We start from the raw sequence: 22,701 nt of genomic DNA, 5'->3' as shown, positions 1-22,701 counted from the left end.
ACCCCAGGGGTACCAGGCCGGCCCCCGAGAAGCTGTATAGTGGGTTGGTGCAGGGGCTCAGGTCCTCAATCTTCACGCCGAGATTGAGGAAGCATTCCCTGAACATGATGTTCGTGTAGGCGCTTGTATCAATTAGGCACCTCTTAACCAAGAGGTTGGATATGTCCAGGTGGACTACCAGCGGGTCGCTGTGCGGGGCTACGACTCCTTCGTAGTCTTTCTTTCTGATGGTTATATCGGGGACGGTGGAAGCGGGGATTGCTGTGGTGGGTACAAAGTTGATGGCTTGGTAAAGCTCATTTAGGTGCCGTTTGTGCCCATTAGCTGACCCTCCGTTCTCGTTTCCTCCGGTAACCACCTGGATCACTCCCATCCTCTGGAATATTGATTTCCTATTCGCCCCGTCGGAACTCGTTTCCGGGTCCCCAGCTACATACTTGCTGAGGGCCCCCTTTCGGATCAGCTCCCCGATGGCGTTCTTCAGATGCCGACAGTTGTCGGTCTTATGGCCGGGCTGGCCGTGGTAATCGCAAAATTGGCTTGCGTCACCTTCCGCCCTCGTCTTGGGGGGTCTTGCCCACTTCTGCCCTTCATTCTTGCTCAGGGCGAAGACCTCGGCCGGAGACTTGACCGGGGGGTGTGACCGCTGTGTCGCTTCGGGTGTATGGTCCCGAACTCCCCGGCGCCCGCCGAGTTCATTTCTGTTAAATCTCTCAGGCCGTGACCGACTCATGTCACGGCGGTCTTCATCAGCATTCTCCCGGCGGCTCTTCCTTTCTGGGTGCCCAGCTTCACTGTGGCCTACCCAGGTCTTGTGGTAGTCCTCCACCTTTACGGCTCGGTCGGCCATCTTTCTGGCGGAGTCCAGGTTGAGGACTTCGCATTTGATCAGCTCATTTTTGAGCTCGCCTTTCGGGAGGCCTTTCATCAGTGCGAAGGCCGCCAGTTCGGTGTTAAGCTCACGGATCTGCTGAGCTTTTGCGTCGAACCTCTTCACAAAGCTTCGTAGAGACTCGTCATCCCCCTGTCGGATAGTGAGGAGGTCTGATGTCTCCACGACCCTCCACTTGTTGCAGGCGTACTGGGCTATGAAGTTATCCCTTAGGTCGGCGTAGCAATATACCGATCCATTAGGCAGCCCCTTATACCAACTCTGGGCCATCCTGTGCAGGGTTGTTGGGAAGACTCGACACCATACCTCATCAGGCTGCTCCCATACCGACATGTAAGACTCGAAAGCCTCGGCGTGGTCGGTTGGGTCACTATCCCCTTTGTATGATAGGGACGACAGCTTCAGTTTGGTCGGTACGGAGACGTCGAAGACATAGGCACTGAGGGGCTGTCTGACCACGTGTCAAATGACACGTGGCGATCGGCTCCTCGCAGCCCTAGTCCGGCTTATCTCCCCGTGGCGGGAAGGGCTTCTTGTTGTCCGACTTTCGGGAGTCGGACTTCTTTCTTCGTTTCTTCGGGGGTGGCCTCGTTGTTGCCGCGGCGACTCTGTCCTCCCGCGAGTGGGGGAAGGACTTTGGTCTGCCACTGGCAGCACGGGCTCCGCCGGCGTCCTAGTGTGCATGGCTCCTTGTATCGCCCCGGCCAAGTTGTTCGGGGTCACTTTGTGGGCCCTGGTCACCTGCGGGTGTGCTGCCGTCACCGTCGTTGCGGCGGGGGTGATCGGCGTATTACCCATCAGGTCCAGGAATAGCTTTAGTTTGGCTGCATCGACCACATGTCCCATGACAATGACATGGCCGGCGGGCAGCGGTGTTTCTGGTAGTATCGGCATCCCGTATGCCGGTTGAATTACTCGGCCGGTGGGGGACGGCCCGATCTCAGAATTAGGGACTGTGTCATCCTGGTAGAATGCAGTTTCGTCGCTCACAATTACTTCTTGTTGTTTTGACATCTTCTTAGCTTGTTGGGTGGGTTTTGTTTTGTGTTTGTTTTTTTTGTAAGGGATTTTACTAGCTTTTAGTATTGTTTCCCACAGACGGCGCCAATTGTTCCGGGTGTAATTCCGGAGCAGGATTTGTTACCACGTAAGCTCGTAGAATGATGACTTTGCTTGACTCTTCCTTTCGGCCTCTCCTGAAACAATGAACAAACTGAGGGCTCGGCTTGGTACCGAGCGTACTCACTCCGACGCTCAAGTCAGTAAACTTAAAAGGGATTAAGTTGTGTGTTACTTGGTAAAGTATATTGTAGAGAGATAAGGGAGTTTATACCAGATTAGTGTATTGTGAGATGAATTGTGGATTATTCGATTATTTTCGGATCCTTTTCTCAATGAGAGAAGTGGAGTATTTATAGACTTTCATCTTTTGTCACGTAGTGGCCAAGTGGCAGAGCAGGTGGAAAGACTGTTCTACCCTCGGCCGAGGGACCCATGGCTGGCCGAGTTGACTCCATGCCGAGGGGTCTTGGATGTGAGTACGCGGATATGTCTCTCGGCTGGCAGGTTGCCTAGCCGAGACCCAAGTGACAGGCCGGCTGGCTGCGTCGGCTAGGCTGTCAGAGATGTTGACTTGCTGTGGATATCTTTGACCTTGCTCAATATGTTGACTCGGTCAGCGGGTGCAGAATATGCCCCATCAATTATAAATTCATTTCAAATACATTTTTATTGTAGAAGTTTACGTTTTACATGTATCTACATTTAAAAACCATTAGATATTAGAATTCACTAGTTCCTACTATTTTGCATTAAACATATGATTCAATTCCATCAAATATTAACAACGTTAGAAACTCAATATTACATAAACAGCATTATTACGGACTTAATAGATTACTTCATGGACAATATAATTTTCAATCATATACGCCGTAGAAGACTTATAATAACTAAATTGAAGACTTATAATAACTAAATTATGAAATCCCAAAATATTACAGACTTAATAGATAACTTCATGGACAATATAATTTTCCATCATATACGCCGTAGAAGTCCAATTCTTCTCTAGTCTTTTCCTCCATCTCCTCCATTAGCCACGCGGACCGATGATTCTGATAAAATATTTAATTTGGATTTAAATATTGGGGTACATATGAGGAGTTCATAATAAAGTGTGTGTTATGTAACTATTTAATAGGGAAAGGAACTAGGTTACATTATATAGAACTATTAAATAGTTCTGACGATAAATAGGTCATTTACTACGGTTTCTAGGGTTTCTATGGTTTAATGGTTAATATAAATAATTTTAATTATATTAAAATAAATTATACTAAATAATGATTTATAAATAAGCTCAATCTAATTTGAGAATTGTAACATCAGATCACATGTAGATGATTAATACAATGTAGATGATTAATACAATGTTGTCACCCTTGAGCCGGTTTCTTCGTTTAGTATGATTCCCGTGTAGGTAATCCCTACGCAGGTTGGTACAGGAGGTTGTCCAAAGTAGTGTATATGTCACCCCCATAATCCATAATGCTTCATATTTGAGGATTGTAACATCACATGTAGGATGATTAACACAATACAGGTTGGTACCGGACGTTGTCCAAAGTAGTGTATATGTCACCCCCATAATCCATAATGCTTCATATTTGAGGATTGTAACATCACATGTAGGATGATTAACACAATACAGGTTGGTACCAGACGTTATCGAAAGTAGTGTATATCAACTCCATACTCCATAATGCTTCATATTTGAGGATTGTAACATCACATGTAGGATGATTAACACAATACAGGTTGGTACCGGACGTTGTCCAAAGTAGTGTATATCAATCCCATACTCCATAATGCTTCATATTTGAGGATTGTAACATCACATGTAGGATGATTAACACAATACAGGTTGGTACCGGACGTTATCCAGTAGTGTATATCAACCCCATACTCCATAATGTTTCTTCGTTTAATATGATTCCCGTGTAGGTAATCCTAAACCCTAATCCCTAAACCCTAAACCCTGAAACCCTAAACCATAAACCCTAAAACCCTAAACATAAACCCTAAATCCCTAAACCATAAACCCTAAACCCTAAACCCTAAAACCCTAAAACCTAAACATTTTTTATTCAAAATTGGTACCGGAGAATGTCCAAAGTAATATGGTTAAACATTATTTAACGTAATTAAATTATTTGGTAGAAATAAATATTTTAAACAAAATGTCGTTGACAATAATGCCCCTCAATTTCACTAAATCCATCCCTCCATAGTTGCAATATTTCAAGGGTATAAGTGAAAAAATTTCTTAAAAAATTAAAGGGAAAATAAATAGGGAAAACATTCATTCAGGCGCCGAAATGAAAAATCGAAAGAAAACACCCCCAAATCCAGAATTCAAAACCCTATTTCGCGAAAAATTAAAAAAATTAACTTCCCTCCAAGTCGAAAATAATGGATGTAGGCAGAGAATATTGGGGAAATGTTCTAGATTGTTGTCAAGATATCAATAAGGGAATAGACATGGGTGACAAAACAGTAGAAGACGAAGTAACATGTTCGACCAAAGCAGCTGAAGACGTCAACGATAACGTATTTCCATACTTTCTTTACACTTTTTCATTTGTTAATTACTCAATATTTTAGATTTAATTGAACAACCGTATTCACCATGAAGCTTAACAACGAGGGAGAATCTGATGGCGAATATGAAGAGGATGAATCAAAATCCGGAGACGAAACTGAATCTGTATGTCTTTAAATTAATTTCATACTCATGTAAATCCTTGTGCTAATTAATTGCAGGAGATGTACTAAAATTAATCTCACTGGTTCTTTTGAAGGACACCCATTCGAAGGATAGAAGCATCGATAAACCCAGAAAGCGTGGAAGGCCAAGGAAGCTTCACAAATCATCTGGCCCTAGAAAGGTAATATTTAAATTTTAAATTTTAATTAGTACTCCCTATTAGTACTCCCTATTAATTCCAATTTGTTCGATAAAAACCCCAATTTTTTATCTTTAATTTCAGTATCCTCCAATGTGCCTTTATCAGACGATCCTTGACCTCAAAATAAACAAGTCGCTGGACCGTTTTTTCCTGGCATGGTTGAGTCGTAGGTGGAACCCTAGATCCTGTGAACTGAAAATTCGTGATGATTATATTGTTAAAGTTGATAAGGAAATGATTGGGTGGGTGCTTGGTTTACCATATGGTGATGACGCCTTCGACTTTGAAGAAACGTCTTCAAGGCGTCTAGAGTTTAAGGAATTGAAGAAACACTATGAATGTTATGGTGGTGTCCCCTACAACTTCATCTACAATGCATGTATATCTGAGGTCAAAAGTAGAGTACTTTTCTTGCGGCATTTCATTTTTTATGTATTAGGTGTCCTTCTCTATACTACGAAGAGCAACTTTGCAAGTCCAGAGCTGCTACGAGCGGTTGTTTACGATTACGTTTCTGAAAGTTGGAAATGGAATTGGTCTAAGTTCATTTTACAGTGGATGGTGAAATATACTGGTGAAGGTACATGTGATGGTATTTCAGGCTGTGCATTAGTCTTGATGGTAAGTGATTCCTCATTATATGTGAATAGCTTCAGATATGGTTGTTAATTTTCCCTGAAAGTTGCACTCCATAACTGTGCATTGTCTCTGTCACGTGTTGTACTTACAGATTATTTATCTCTATAGGTTGAACTTTGAGGGTAAGGGCCTTAGGTGGAAAGTTGATGAGCCAAGATTGGGTGCATGGCAACACTCTGATATTCAAAAGGCAATAGTCACGATAGGGTAGGTGATTCAGAGGATCATTTTGGAAGGTCTGATGTTGTTCGGAATGTCGTTTATGGCCAACCTTACCCAATAGGTCCACGCTACATCAGACCAAAGTGGCTTGAAGGTAAAGGGTGCTCGGTGACTAAGGAAATGGGTGTTGATGTGGATTTGAAGAAGGTGAAGGTAAAGCCGAAGAACGGTAGGACGTAAGCGAGTTAAAAAGGTCACGAAAAGGAAACAAATAACAATGTGTTGAAGATGTGGACCAAAAGACATTTATCAATGAAAGGGTTGACAAACTTCTACGCCGTATAGTTCTACATCCCGCCAAAGTCGTATGGGTTAGTGCATGGGAATTTTTAGGATTCTGTAGTTGCTTTTATAAAATACTACAGTTTGTGTACTTTGATATCGTCCATATTGTTATTTTTTAGGTGCAAAGACGACTCAATTTTCAATGACGGAGAAGTTGAATTGTCGGTCCGTCGTGTTTGTCAAGCTATTCTTAGAGAAGAACCAATTGGTGTAGAGGTTGTTGAAAAAGGTTTCCATCTAAATTACATTAACTAATTGTTTAATTTTTACTAAATCAGAATTTGATTAACTTTTTTACTAGGTAATGGAGGCTTTGGCAAGGGTAATCAATTATACTTTATTTATGGAAGATCCGATTGACACTCAACACTACATACTTTGTCCAAAACTTATGGTAAATTGTGAGACATATTCAACTAACTTTGTAATGTACAATCTTAGAACTACATGTTTCTTCAATTTATGTAGGGGGAGATGCTTGATCTGGTTGTGAAGGGTAAAGGCTGTCATAAGTTCATGCCGAATATGGCCACCCTAGTAAAGAAAGATGTAAGTAAGGGGTTTAAACTAAGTGAGACAACCCATGTAAGTGCCTTTTCTTCATAAATTTGCATGCATGATGGTTTTATCTGTGCCTCACTCGTATTTGTTTTTATTTGTGCCTGAACCTTCCATGTTTATTGACTAGTTCCATGTACCTGTATTTGTTGATGGCCTCTGGATGTTGTATGTGGTGAACAAGTGTAAAAAGTCAGTACGCCTTTACAAGACAACCGGCGATTCAGTTGACAACACGAATGTTCATAAAGCTGTGGTAAGCAAGCGTTATTAATGTCCTAATAACGTTTCGTATATGTTATGTGCTACTAAACCATAAATAGCACAACGCTAATAGATGGAATTTTCTATATGTTTTTGCAGAAAAGGACGTTGGAGAAAGCAACAAGTTTGGCCGGTGGGATTTCGCTCAAGTGCAGTAAATGGCAACTGAAGGAGAAGAAAGGAGTGGCAATTGAGGGGATTCAAACTTACGTCATGCACCGTTTTCTTAAGTTACTATATCCATCTGATGGAAACTTGGCAGAACTTGAGAAAGACGGTAAAATGTGCCGTAAGTTAGCGTTAGGATTTATGTTGGGTCACCAAAATAACGGGAGCAGTTACATCATTAAGAAACTGATCGGGGTAGTCTATTAAGAAAATGACTTGTTTAATTTTATGTAAATTTATTTGTATACACTTTAAATTAACGAATTGCATTTCCACGTGAAGATAACGTAGTAAACGGACCATTTCGCACACATCTTCAAATTAATTACCAGAGAATATGGAGTATGTACATTGAAGCTATACAATATACGTAGTAAACGGACCGTACGGCGTATGTACATTGAACCTATACAATATACGTAAAACTGACCATTGAATATGGAGTATAAAAATGAAAAGACACCATCTTCATCTCCTATATATATATGTGTCCCCATAAATTTTTTTCTTTGTCAACCATTTCATCAACGCAACCCAAAAACCCTAAAAAACCTAAATGGAAGTTGTTTACCCATACAAAAGAATGAGGTGGGAACCAAGGGTCTATACACCAAATAACTATAAGGTCAAGGGATACAACAAGACATCACCGGCATTCAGAGTTGGTTCGTGCAGGGACCTTATCATGTCCTACATCCTGCCAAGATGCGATACGGAAACTAGGTTGAATGCTGCCCTGGTTTGCAGAGCATGGGGCAGTTGGTACCATAACGAAGGTGGCCGTGATGAAACGAAGAAGTATAAAATGTCAATTAGTGGTGGTTGGCCACAACCACCATATTGTCCATGAAAATGGACAATATTCAATTAGGAAATGTCTTGTTTGTTTTTTATTTTATGGAATAATCAAAAAATATTAATATATAATGTTTATGTTTATCTAAGTAAGTTTCGTTCTTTTTAGATCATTTTACAGAAGAAAATATATTAATGTTATAATGTTTATGTTTATCTAAGTAGGCTTCGTTCGTTGTTAGATCATCATATCACATAATGCAATATTATAATATCCGTATCATAAAGCTATTAAAATAACGAAATATTGTTAAGATCTTATCTCTCTTTTTTTTTTTAATTTTCTGCCACAGTATAATCCTATAATCATGTTCATATTGTACTGAATAAAAAAAAATCGTTTATTTTAATATCCCGCAACAAAGTGGCACCCATTCATTTCTTTTTCCACTTCCCCATATAAACTGACTGCACGGAGAAGTTGAAGAGACATACCGTCTGATAACGTCTACATCACGCCTACTTCTTCATCATTATCAACAAGGTAGGTTTGATCTCACATTTAAACTTAAATATGTTTATTAATAATTTAACAAGTATGTATGTTACCGTATATGTTAAAGAATTATTGTTCTTCATCAGTAGAAGATGAAGTACTTGATGGAATATTGTTCTTTGTATACAAATTTTGCCCTAAATTTATACTCTGTACAAGTTTAAATGATTATTGTTGCTTAGTCAGTCCAAGATGCATGCTTGTTCTTCATATATTGATGTCTTGATGATTCTGATTATATGATATGTAATCCCCAAATATGCATGTTCTACATATATTGAGGTTTAGGTTTAAAGGATTGATGATTGTGAGTTTTGAGTAACATCATGTATCTCGTTAATCTTTATGCATGTTTGATCTTCTGGAATCTTTCAAGAAATTATGGATATGAACAGAAAAACGGAAGTGCGACCCTTTCTCGGAGGAAGTTTCAACATCCAAATAAAAGACAAGCGGTTTCAAATCCGGATTGTCCTTGGGAGGCGGAAATAACAAAACTAGAGGAAGAAAGATTTCTTAGAAGGGTTAGGAATGTTCCAAATTCAATTGCGTATCCAAAAGGAAAGGTCATCCTCAAAGGGACAGATGAGAGATCATCCGCTTACGAAGTGTGTTCTAATGAGGACTTGATGGTGGGTTATATAATACCCAGTGCGGGGTGGAAACGTTACGTGAGCAAGGCAACAAGGGGATGGTATACCTGGTGGTTCCACTCGGCCCGACCATTGAACGTATTGAAGAGCAATCACAGACGAGAACCTCTTCTACGACGAAGATTATAAGAGGCGATATTGTCCATGACTTTATTTACTTTTAAGTTGATCTTTTAGGGCTCTAAGTTTAAATTGGTATGTAATTTTGTAATTATAAACTCATGGTTTCTGGAATTAAACTTATGGTATGTGAAATTAAACTTGGTCAATATAATTAGACTTCATTAAGTAGATGATTGTCTTCATTATGCAAAATGCAATTTCATTCATATGCAATTTACATGACAAACAGACTAACGGTAAAATTCGTAAGATGACTCATTCATCGATCGATTAACATCTCCTTCCATCGCATGCAAAGGAGGAGTAGGCTGTGATGCACCAAATGTGCTTCTGCTAGGGGTAGAATAAGGTGAGCGTAATTGCGATGCACCTAATACGCTCCTTGTAGGAGTTGATTGCGACGTATCAAACTGGCTCCGCGTAGGGGTACATTGTGACGCACAAAACAGGCTCCGCGTAGGGGTACATTGCGACGCACCAAACTGGCTCCTCGTAGGGGTACATTGCGACGCACCAAACTGTCTTGTAGGAGTAGAATTCGATGCACCAAACTCGCTACATGCAGTATTTAAATGATTGCTCTCATTAGCGGTGAATGGGTTTGGAACATTAGTTTTTTTCTGCAATTCAAAAAATTATGACGTTATTTAGAGGGTTATGCAAAAAAGCCGAGTAAAGAATTTAGTACAACAATGAATAACAATTACTCTATTACTCACCTTCTTATTCTTTCTAGCATCGGGAGTTCTATTGCCTTTTGGTACCCTCCCAGATCTTCTTCACAATGAGGTCCTGCACCCACCTTCCCTCTCGTCTTTGCCTTCCTCTTCATATATCTAATATTGCATTCCTTAGGCTGTAGCCTTCTATGACCCCATACCCTAGAAGAAACACCGCCAGGGACATAGGCGTCTATAGTTTCAACACCAACAATCCCCTCCAACTCCTTAATTAATTCAGAAGTCAATCTATCATATGTTGCATAAGCTTCATCGTCTCGAAGCGCTAGTGTGGAAATGTAATGGTTCCTTATAGTTACCTCCAACGACTTCTTCGCACGAGCTGAGGCTTCCGGATTATAGTACCCAGTTTTGATTGTCTCGTATTCTCTAACCAAGTCCTTTCGCCATCGATCAAGTATATACTTCTCCGGGATCACCTTCACATCTTCGATAACCATGCATCTAATAATATGTCGACACAGTATACCCTTGAACTCAAATAACTTACATGAGCACTTGAGCAGTCCCACACTTCTGTCAATATCAACCCAATATTTCTTACACTTGCCAAATGGTGCCACTTTTTTATCTTCAACGTTAAATGTCGCACTATGCCCAAGTCTTCTCGGCGGATCAGCGTTCGTATAAATTAACCCAATTACCTCGTCACGTACCAACTTATATATCTTCTTAGTATACAATTTATGGAAAACCTGCTCAACAAGTAAGTTGCACTCAATCTTATACGGTTTCTCTGTGCAATCGTGATTGTTCGCGGTCTCCTCCTCCACTTTCAATTTCAAGGCTTCCTCAATTTTCTCGGGCAAACCGACTTAAAGTAGTCCTCCCATTGACATAAGTTTTGAAAAACCGGTTTTGTTGCTCACTCCTCTGCGTCGACGACATCCCAGCACAAAATATCCCACGCCAATATGCGGGGACCCAACTCTCCCTGATCAAATACGACTCCGTCACCCACGAACATTTTTCAATACCATATTTACGAACCATTTCCTTCCATGCTATCTCAAAATCATGCACCTCCAAACTGTCGTGAACTGCTAAATTAAGGTCACTTGAGATATCGTTCCAAAGTGGATGTTTTCCCAGATTTTTACCAGCATTTTTCAATATGTGCCAAAGGCAGAGCCTGTGGTGAGTGTTTGGGAAGATTTTTTTAATTGCATTACCAATTGCTCTTTCCTGGTCTGTCAATATAACTGATGGAGCTTTACCCATGCATTCTAAAAACTTGGCAAAAACCCACTCAAAACTTTCTTCATAATCACGTGTAACCAAAGCACAAGCAAAAGCAATTGAATTCCCATGTTGATTCACCCCTATGAAAGGGGAAAAATGCATGCGATACCTGTAACACCATGATTTACTCTATCAGATTAATGATATACTACAAAACTTATACTTACATAACCAAACAAATAAAATCAGTAATCAGAATAATTTCTATAGTACAATTAAATTGGTAATTTTAATTTAAATTTTATGAATTCTTGAAGCACGGTAAAACACTCCTACTCTTACATAACAAAACAAACAAATACGATTAATCAAAATAACATTTTAACACAGATAAATTGAGATATAACGCCTTACATATTCGTCAAGAAAGTTGTATCGTACGACACAACGTCTCCATACGATTTAAACATAGCTCGGCAGCGTGAATCACACCAAAAAACATTCATTGGAGCCCCAAAATCATCGAGCTCAATTGCATAGAAATAATTAGGATCCTCCTCTTTCATCTTCTCAAAATATGCCTTCAATTCTTCAAAGATCGCCATCTACGACGCTACGTCTTCGTTCTTGATTGATGGCGTTTCGACTATCACTAAACTTAAAGCCAAGGTTCTCATGACCTCCCCCCTCCAAGACCAACGACTTGTAATTATTTAATATTGAAATACCAGCAACATCATTGATCATCATCCTCTTTTTGAAGTAGTCATTTATATGTCTAAACCCAACAAATAACCTAGCTTTTCTTAGGATCCATCTCATGGTTGTGCTCTAAATGGCATTGCGTTATCTTCACTACGTCTTCATCGTCGAAATAACGGGACTCAATGTAAGCATTGCGGGCATCCTTGGTTTTAGCAAAGATGACCACAACAAAGCCTTAATCTTTCATACATATGATACCGCGGTTCATTCTTAAAGGAACCTTTTTTTGGAACACCGTCTTCCTTGTACTTTTTAAAGAGTTTATTATCACGATGTACCATGAAAACCCCTTCTTATATGCGTATGAATGAACGGGCGCTGCTGAGTTCTTCGGATGACTTGTAAGCAAACCTACAACAGGGTTCAACAATGTTGTCGTTCTCGTGATAGATAGAATTCGGTGTCATCATCATCCACTGGACCGTCGCCATACAACTCGACATACTCTTTCATTAAATCAACATCGCCATTATATTCTTCTTCACCGTTGCTTTTTGTTTCTTTGCCGTGAACATTCACCTTCTTCATACAAGTTATTGAGATCAAAATCAAGCGCCATTTAATCAAATGTTGAACGAGTATTTTTTTTTGGTGTAGATGTTCAACGAGTATTAAAAATAAGGTTTCCAAAATTTTAATCACTTTGTATTTTTTTGTTCTAGTATAAGTTCTTTGTATTTAAGTAATGAAAATAATAAGAGAGATAAAGTGTCAATTAAAAAGATTAGATTAAAAATAAGTGTTGTTAATTATAAAGATTAGATTAAAAATAAATGTTGTTAATTATAAAGATTAGATTAAAATAAGTGTTGTTAATTATGGAGATTAGATTAAAATAAGTGTTAATTAATCTTGGGGTTATTCCCAATACTACTCCCGCCAAAACCCAAATAATCCCTCCCATTTTTCCCTCCAAACAAAAAAAAAAATCTTTGACTCACCTTTACACGTGGCGAGCGCTGATTGGCCCGTGTACCAAGGCCTTGTACACGCCGTGTACTCCTAACATCTTTGGACAAAAAGAGTGAATTACTCACTTTTAGAGGAGTGTTTGACTATTCAATAATGAGCAACTCAGACAACTTATTTAATGTCATTTATTTACCTAATTCATTTAAAGTGTATCACTCATTTGGTTATATTTTTGTAGTTTTCATGAGCAGTTTAATCATCCACGAGCTTCTTTGTACATTTGTCATTCAATTACCTTGTCTGGCAATAATCCCTTTCATTCTTCTTGGTCTTTGTGCCAAAATCAATGTAAATAAATGAGTGCGATTATTATGCTGTAAAGAAATGTGGGTTACACAATGTCAACTGTCTTCCACGTATTTTATACATGTATGATTGACTTAGCTTAGCGCTGGTGCTTAGAAATAGCCATAGATAGTTTATAAAACACAATTCAAATCAGGTTTGATATGGTAATAAATCGATGGAGCTATTAAATATGGAGGACCATGAGGCTGGGAGTTCGATTCTTAACCGTGACATAGTGTGCTTATTTAAACCAAAAAAAAAAAAAGATTCAGAGTTAGATGTATGCTAATGCTATATGACTATATCTAGAACTTATTTTTTAACCTAAGCCAACTGCAAAACTATCCAAACTCGTATTTTTTATTTAATTTTGAAAGTGTTTTAGTATCTTAGAACCATGCATGTCCGTCCCTTATACTGCGCCGTGCCAACGGTCCATTATACTGTGCTTGTGCCGCTCGTCTTGTCGGAATTCTGTACCAGGAGGTTTTCCACGTTTTTGCAATAGGTAAACTTCGTGCTTGCCATATAAATTTGACATAAAGAACTTTTTAATTTTTTTTAATTTTTTTTAATATGAGCGTATTCATAGATCAACCCCATCAAATTTTGTGTATATACTTTTGACTTCAATTGAAAGCTCAAAATCGAGTAGATGAGATTGTATGAACTTATGAATATGTAAGTAGATGATGAATGATGAGAATTACTTGAATTATTATTGAGTAAAAAATTGTGTGATACCCCGCGATGAAGCGGAAAATATAACTAATAAAATGCGGAATTTTAGGGAATTTTTAAAACTTTTTAAAAATTTAAATCGCGGGTTCACCCAAGTCTAAAACATAAATAAAGAGTGCGAAAATAAAGATTTTAAATTATACAAACGTGATAGCCAAGGTGAGGGAAAATATATCCCTCAAATGACAATACAAAAAAAAGGTAGGTCTAAACAATCCTAATAAATCAACTACTAGGCCGAAGTGCTCGCTAGCTCACACATGTCTTCACCCCATGAATGCACCACTAATACCTGTCATTCATGTAAACATGAACGCCACAGTCAGTGGGGAGTAACTCAAGGTCCTCCCAGCCACAAAATGTCAAAATGAACATAACAAATAACTAAAACAGGTAAGTCATATAAGATACTCACAAGAGATAAGAATATCGAGTTTATATTTAAACATGGCAATTAAAGGAAATGGGACGAGATAGATCAACATTAGCATGATAACGATTAAACTATTCATGTGAGACAATTAAATAATATGAAAGACAAGAATACGGTAATCTACACCAAAGCACGCATTTCAAAGAAATACAATATAGATGTGAGATTAGAATCCGAATCATGTGAATCAGTTAAGTGAGGGATCAACCAATGCAATTTACAAGAATAGAAATCGTAGCCATTATTTGGAAAACCACTTAGCAAACATTGCACGGGACGTGGCTACTAATGTCACATTCATACTTATGGCTTGCATCTCACCATAAGGACGGATGGGATCATCAATCCCGACGATCATATCGCAACTAGAGGGCTTGTAGCTCACCCCTAGTATCCGATAGGACCAAGACAAACAACACAAGGCATAACTCTTGCCTTGAAAGACAAATACCAATATCTATAACCAAGCAAGACCTTTACTACTCATATATAAATATATAATTCCCCTGGTAGGACGACAATGGTACTCCCAAGACTCAGTCCTAGTCTAAATCGCCGACTCTCGGGACAAAGATGCAGTTCCCGATTCGACATGCGGCAGAACGGTCCGCATCCAAGACTCGAAGACAGATCGGAAATCGAGAACCCACAATCGGCGGACAAATCCGAAAGAGGCGGAAGATATGAGCTAAACCCACAATCGGCAGGATGACATCAAAAGAGGCGTAAAGATAAGTCAAGCAATACGGTATAGCATAAAGGAATTATCATACGAATACGACTGAACCAAGCGATACGAATCAACTTGGAAAGAGACTAATAGAAGAAATGAGCAATTAATGAACCAAGTAAATTATTCCATGCCAATTTATACTCATAAGCGTGAATTAGCAACTTATTTCTTAAATACTTGTCACTTGAATAAAAAAAATACAAATAAACGGAAATAAACCATTTACAATAAGCAAAACAAGAATTTAATTCTAAATGACTCAAATGTAAGATAAACCATTTATTGCTTATAAAGTGTAAATAATTAAATTGGACTCATTTTAAGATGAAACATGGCATTCCACATAGAAATGAGATAATTAATGAATGAAGTACACACTTATAAGACATGTGAGGAATATATAATAATGGACGATATTTAACGAATTACGTTATTTAAAACATGAGACGGACGTTCAAATAATTAAATCCAACATAAATGTATGCATATACAACACCGAATTCAAGATATACAAACATGGTTCAACACCTTGAGTGAGTATAGTCACAAGAGTTTTATAGGATAGTTTTGCCAATTATTCTCAACCAACTGTTCATTCGTAGTACTTTAGTAGAAAACTATAAGTTTGGCAACAAGACATTTATAATGATTTAGACCCTTCCACCCAAGGAAGGTGAACTCTTACGCTGAAAAATAAAATATAAAGCTTTAGAAGTAAGACAACACCACAACCCGTACGACCCTCCATTTCGACTGCCCAAGCTGTCCCGAATGGCCACATAAAACTGCACCACAAATGGTACCAAAATAGTCCTCATATGCACGGTAAAACCGTCCCAACAACCATCATCCTTACGCCCCAAAAACAGTCCCGAAATATATAGCAAAACTGTCACAGAAACGGTCCTCAAACAGTCCCTCATAGCATTATGCAGTCAATGAGTAACCTGCACACAGTGACTCAAAATAGTCCAGTACAGCTACTTAAGACCGCGCCAAAACAGCCATTTCAACTGCATACAAACAGAGCCAACAACAGTCCCAAAAGGCACCGATTTCACCCCCAAAAATTGACCGTAAAACTGCATAACATTGACCTCACAACACAGTCCACTTTCCGTCTTAAAACAGTCCCGAAAGACCACAAAAATCGATCCACATTTCAGCTCCCTTACCCACCTGTCACGAACTCCAAACGGTCACAAAAATACATAGGGATTAATTGCACCATTACTTACTTAATTGTACAGAGCAACACACCCATCTATCTGAAATTGTATACAAGCTGGCTCTTAAACTGACAATCTAATCACTCTAAAGGCTTGTTTACTAGTTTTGGGAGTCAGGCTACACTAATTAACGAAAACTTGATAAAAGAATCAGGTGTGATGCACATATTCAGAGGACTAGAAAAGGCCGACAACAAGCAAGATAAAGATAGCCATTACAATGACAGAGAGGACACCGGCAGACAATGTAAAACAGGCCATTTCTACCCGTCTTTGGAGACGGAAATCCACCCGAGTAAAACCCACCCTACCCGAAAATATTAAGGGGTCACAAGCTATAGAACTACTTCAAATAAGCATGTAAAGAGACCAATAAAACCACACATTCAACCATACATATGAGTAAAGCATAAAGAACCAAACTTTAGCACACAAGAGTATATAAAACGGCCCATAGCACGAAATTTCGACGTTTTTGTCGAGTAACCTATCACCGTTACCTTTTTGCTTTCCTAAACGACTGAGGAATCGCCCAAGGATGACCTTAAACCCAAAAATGGAAGAAATTAGACCAAAATCCGAATCCTTGTAAGACGGCCGTTCTGAAATAGGACGAAAGCTTGGCTCTTTCTTACATACAAAGAAGGAGGACGAGAAGAGGAAGCTATTGGTGCAAAAACTAGTTAAAACGGTCGAGAAATGAAGACAAGATCTGTGTTTTTAGGTTGAATAAAAATGGTAATTTATTGATGTTTGTTGCTACTGTGTTGATGTAGCTCCAAATAGAAAAGGGAAGGGAAAGTGACGGGTAAGGGGGGAAATATAATAATAATAATAATAATAATAATAATAATAATAATAATAATAAAAAGGATTATATAAATGAGTTGAAAAAGGTAGTCACGAGTCGTCGACTCGTGATTGGTTCGGATTTAACTTAGATTCAAAAGTGGTATGTGACGGTCTATTGCTAGACGGAAAAACGTCTCGAGTTTATTTTAGCTTGAGACGGAAACTAATATTACTACTGTCACTATCATTATCTGACCAAAAATGTGTATACATTTATTCTTGTATAAATTATGCCTTAAAAATATAATTTAATAATACGTATTTTTTTATAAAAATGAGCTTTTATATAATACGTTTATAAAAATCATGTTTGACATAAAATTAATTAAATCGAATAATTCAAAAATATGAAATAAAGTAATCGAACAGTTTAATAAATTTAAAATGTCAAAATAGAAAATTCGCGGGTGTTACAATCACCCCATCTTTTAAAAAGTTTCGTCTTCGAAACTTGAAGGTAGAAAAGAAAGGTTGTAAAACAAAACTGAACTTTTAAAGTCGGTAACTAAAACATTAAAAGGTTACTTATGGTAAGAATTAAAATTCTTTCAAAAGTTTCAAATAAAATTTTCCGACAGAACCCGTTCGATAATTAAATTATTTGCATAAATCAAAATCAAAATACTTCCAAAAGCATTATTAAAGAGTTTTCAAAAGTGTAAGTCTCATTCATGGAACGAAATTGCTCTTGTCGTGCACACAAGAACGCTAACTTTCCAAGTCAAAGACAGATTTAAAGCAAAAATCATTCGCCAACAAGCGTAGAACAAGTTATTAAACGTCTCTAATAACGAGTTCTAACATCCGATCAACGTTAAAATCAAAAGAAAAGGTAATCCACTCAAATTTCCTTTTGCAAAAGCCAGAATAGAAGTAAAGGTTTCAGTTTTAAACTCAAAATGGAGTCAAATTTCTGAAATTGTACTATTAAACTTTGACAAAGAAGTCATAAATAGATCAAAGGTAACAGAAATTGGATAAAATTTAAAGAAATCTCGGGTTTAGCAATTAAAATCATGATAGATAAGTTTATATTCAAAGAACAAGTAGGGAACTAAATCAAATTTTTCATTTTCAAATATTTAAAATAGGTAAGGTTTTGCAAAAATAACATAAACGTTTAACACCGAATCAAAACTGGTAGCTTGAAAGTTTAGAAATTGAACGAAAGAAAGATAACTTAGACATCATAGATACCAGTATGGTAAAAGGATTCAAACTTAACTAATCAAAAGAGCTATGATGAATTTCATAGGGCAAGGATTGGAGCCGAATTTACAAGGATGTAAAAGATAGAGCTTAATAGGTTACCAGCATCAAACTTAAAAGAGGAATATGATGAAGCAAGGAAAAGAGGTACGAACGACAACGCTTATGGTCAAAACAAAAGAAAGGGAATTGGACAAGAAGGAGACGCCAGGTACTCATATCTCAAACAACAACATCATCCAAATGGTCCCAAAACTTCCTAACAATAAAACTTATGACTACAACACTCCCAAGGATTTCCTCAAAACACTCATGTTATTTCACCCTAAGCAATTCCATGAAACAAGGCACTCCACTACGAGTGTAGTCTCATCACTCCAAATCCTCAAACATCCACAAACAACTTCTACAAGTTCAAGGTCAAGGTTTCCAACAAAGCTATACTCATATCCAACTAGTGTCAACCATAACTTTCTCAAAATGGTAAAACCCTCAATCAAAAATCTAAATTCAAAAGTTCTTTTGCATATTCTATCATCCTAAGGAGATCTTGTTATACTCTCAAAACCTAAAGCATAGATGGTGACATTCTCCAAATCACGAGACAACCACCCAAAACATCTAACTCATCTCAACCTCTACCGATCCCAACTTATAATCGCATCTCAAGAACCCTGGCTACTAAACCTCATTACCGCAAAGTGGATACCTAACATGGTTCTTATTTAATCATCACAACACTCACAAAAGTATACCGGCTATTCTAACCTCGAGTTCAACTCAAATTTCCAAGTAACACTTTGATCACCAATGGCCAACAATGTCCTAGAGGTGTTTCCTTCCAAGCTCTCATCATAAACTCTACTCCATGTCAAAACCCAAGCAACAAAACTCAAGTTACCAAATCCTCAAATTCCAGGTATAAACAACAAGGCCAAGTTCCATAGTCTTAGTATCATAGGCCACTCACACTTAACACACATAATTCCACCGATCAATTATACTCACTTTACCAAAGAACTAGGTATGAGAATCACTAAGTATGTCTCACCACACTACCTAACTCCTTCCAACATCACAACTTCTCAAAACCAAGAGTTATGGGTCAACCACAAACAAACTCCACAAAGCCAAATTATCCAACCAAAATTAACATCTCACAAAAGAAAGAGAACTATCAAAAAGGCGTTAAGGGAGGGTAAGTAAGGAACAAATGACAAGTTGAGAGGGTACAAGAATAACTTCCAAGAAAAAGAAAAGAAAAGAGAGCTTAGAAGAGGAAATAAGCATCAAGAAGTAAAAGAATGAGGCAAGGTATACAAAGAATGAGAAATATCTTCGAGGAAGAAAAAGCATTCTTCAAAACTTGGACAAATCTTCAATCTTCGGCAATAGGCACCAGGTCTTGATCGCAACGCGGGTAGGCTCACGTTCATTGATCCAAAGGTACAAAAATAATTGACAATCAACAAACATGTTAGAACCTACCATGAAGCATACACAAAGAGACTACCAACTTAGGTCCTTATTTCTACCCATCTCTCATTCATTATTTTAGGTCAAGTTCACATTTAAATTTGGGGTACACGTGTGTGCGTCGGGAGCAAATTAGGCTCTGATACCAACTGTGATACCCCGCGATGAAGCGGAAAATATAACTAATAAAATGCGGAATTTTAGGGAATTTTTAAAACTTTTTAAAAATTTAAATCGCGGGTTCACCCAAGTCTAAAACATAAATAAAGAGTGCGAAAATAAAGATTTTAAATTATACAAACGTGATAGCCAAGGTGAGGGAAAATATATCCCTCAAATGACAATACAAAAAAAAGGTAAGTCTAAACAATCCTAATAAATCAACTACTAGGCCGAAGTGCTCGCTAGCTCACACATGTCTTCACCCCATGAATGCACCACTAATACCTGTCATTCATGTAAACATGAACGCCACAGTCAGTGGGGAGTAACTCAAGGTTCTCCCAGCCACAAAATGTCAAAATGAACATAACAAATAACTAAAACAGGTAAGTCATATAAGATACTCACAAGAGATAAGAATATCGAGTTTATATTTAAACATGGCAATTAAAGGAAATGGGACGAGATAGATCAACATTAGCATGATAACGATTAAACTAATCATGTTTGACATAAAATTAATTAAATCGAATAATTCAAAAATATGAAATAAAGTAATCGAACAGTTTAATAAATTTAAAATGTCAAAATAGAAAATTCGCGGGTGTTACAAATTGTGTACACAATCTTGTGATGACTGAGTATATATAGCTGCTTATAACCGACTTATCTAAAGGTTTAGTCATCACATCGGCCAACTGTAGTCTGGATTGCACATGCTGTGTTTTTAAGAAACCCTCCTGCTGCTTATCTCGTACAAAATGACAATCTATATTGAGATGTTTTGTTCTCTCGTGAAACACTAGATTGAGTGAGATATGCTGAGCAGCTTTATTATCACACATCAGAGGGATAGGCTTAGGAATTTGTACTCTGAGATCAGCAAGAACTCTATCCAACCAGGCCAATTCAGATGTTGTGTAGGACATGGATCTGTATTCTGATTCAGTTGAACTCTTGTTGACAGTAGGTTGCTTCTTTGTCTTCCAGGACACCAGTGCATTGTCAAGAAAGATACAATAACCACTTAAGGACTTACAACTAAAAGCACAGTGTCCCCGGTCTGCATCACTATATGCAGTTAACCCGAAATCTGATGCTGAACTATAAAATAAACCAGTATTGATTGTAGTCATTAAATACTTGACCACATGTAATGCTGCTGCCATGTGAGGTGTCCTGGGCTGACTGAGGAATTGACTTAAATGTTGCACATCATCAATAGATAACTTTAAACCCCTTTGCATTGGAAAATAAACTGTTGTGCAATTCTCCATCTGCAAATCCTTCAGAATATCCAAGATGTATTTCCTCTGGTTTATTAACAAGCCTGTTTTATTCCTTGATATTTCCAAACCCAAGAAATACCTGATATGACCCAAGTCCTTAATGGTAAATGTTGTATATAATCCTTCCTTAACCTGTTTGATTTCTTCTTCTAAATTCCCAGTGAGGAGAACATCATCAACATACACCAGGGAACAGTGAACATGTTACTGATGTCATTATATCTGGTAAATAAGGAATAATCATGCCTGGACTGCTCAAACCCCATACTTTGTAAATACATAGTCAATTCTTTGTTCCATTGTTTAGAGGCTTATTTGAGCCCATAGAGTGATCTTTTGAGCTTGCAATAATGACCAGGTGGTACCTGATAACCTTCAGGTGCTTTCATGTAAATATCTTCATCAAGGAAGCCATGTAAAAAAGCGTTATTGATGTCCAACTGATGTAAATTCCAATCCTTTGCAGCAGCTAGGGCAAGTAGGGTTCTGATAGTTGTAAACTTAGCCACTGGAGAAAAGGTGTGGATATAATCTTTATCCTTAACCTGTGTAAACCCCTTTGCAAGTAGTCTGGCTTTAAACCTTTCAACTGTCCCATCTGCCTTATATTTGATCTTATACACCCATTTAGAGCCAATGAGTTTCTTGTCAGGTGGCAATTCAACTATGTCCCATGTCTGATTTGCTTCCAATACTTGTATCTCTTTATTAATGTCTTCTACCCACCTACTATCAGTATTGGCCTCCTTATAATTGTAAGGCTCATATTCCTCAAAACTGTAGCTATAGAAGCTACATAGGATTCATCAAAATCACTCATATACTTAAGTATTGAGGCATAAAATGACTGTGAAACTGATGATGCTGCATGTTAAACTGGCAATTTCTAAGTACACTTGAAATCTTTAAGCCATGTAGATAACTTCCTTGGTCTAGTGGATTTTCTGACCTGATGTGCTTCTTGAACTGCTCTAGGAGATGATGATTGAGAAACTAGTGTCTGATCATCATTTGAGTTAGTAATACCAGTAATACCAGTGATAAGAGCACTAGCACTTGGACTATTATTTTACACACCATATTGTACTGGTATAATGACAGTTGAATTAGCAGGATTAGCCATATTCTGAAGACTATTCTGCCTGCTAGATTGTGTCTTGAAAGGAAAGATGTCCTCTTTGAACAAAACATCTCTACTGATAAAAACTTTTTGGGTTTCCAAATCATAAAGTCTGTAACCCTTAACATTATGAGGGTAACCAAGGAAAACACATTTCCTGGCCCTATTTCCAAACTTATCTTTGAATGTTGGAGGCATTGTTGCATAAGAAACACACCCAAACACCCTTAACATACTTAAATCAGGCAATTTATTAAACAACAATGTATATGGAGTACTCATATTTATCACTGGTGAAGGCATCAAATTAATCAAGCTAAGTATGTTGCAGTTAAAAGACAGTCACCCCAAAATCTGATGGGAAGACCTGCATATAATCTAAGT

The 22,701-nt window shown here is 38.0% G+C and overlaps 1 long non-coding RNA gene across 1 annotated transcript; it reads right to left on the bottom strand.

Annotated features, from left to right (window-relative positions):
* Nucleotides 1-13,857: 13,857 nt before the first annotated feature.
* LOC141631157 (uncharacterized) lies at nt 13,858-17,022 on the bottom strand. The gene is made up of 2 exons (XR_012537599.1): nt 16,710-17,022; nt 13,858-14,106 (listed from the first exon to the last, which is right to left on the bottom strand). It is a non-coding gene; the product is annotated as an uncharacterized LOC141631157 (long non-coding RNA).
* Between the last annotated feature and the right edge of the window lie 5,679 nt (nt 17,023-22,701).

Source organism: Silene latifolia, chromosome 2 (genome assembly GCF_048544455.1).
Source record: "Silene latifolia isolate original U9 population chromosome 2, ASM4854445v1, whole genome shotgun sequence".
NCBI lineage: Eukaryota > Viridiplantae > Streptophyta > Magnoliopsida > Caryophyllales > Caryophyllaceae > Silene > Silene latifolia.
The sequence above is the reverse complement of the archived record's forward strand: the minus strand, read 5'-3'. Positions and strand labels throughout refer to the sequence as shown.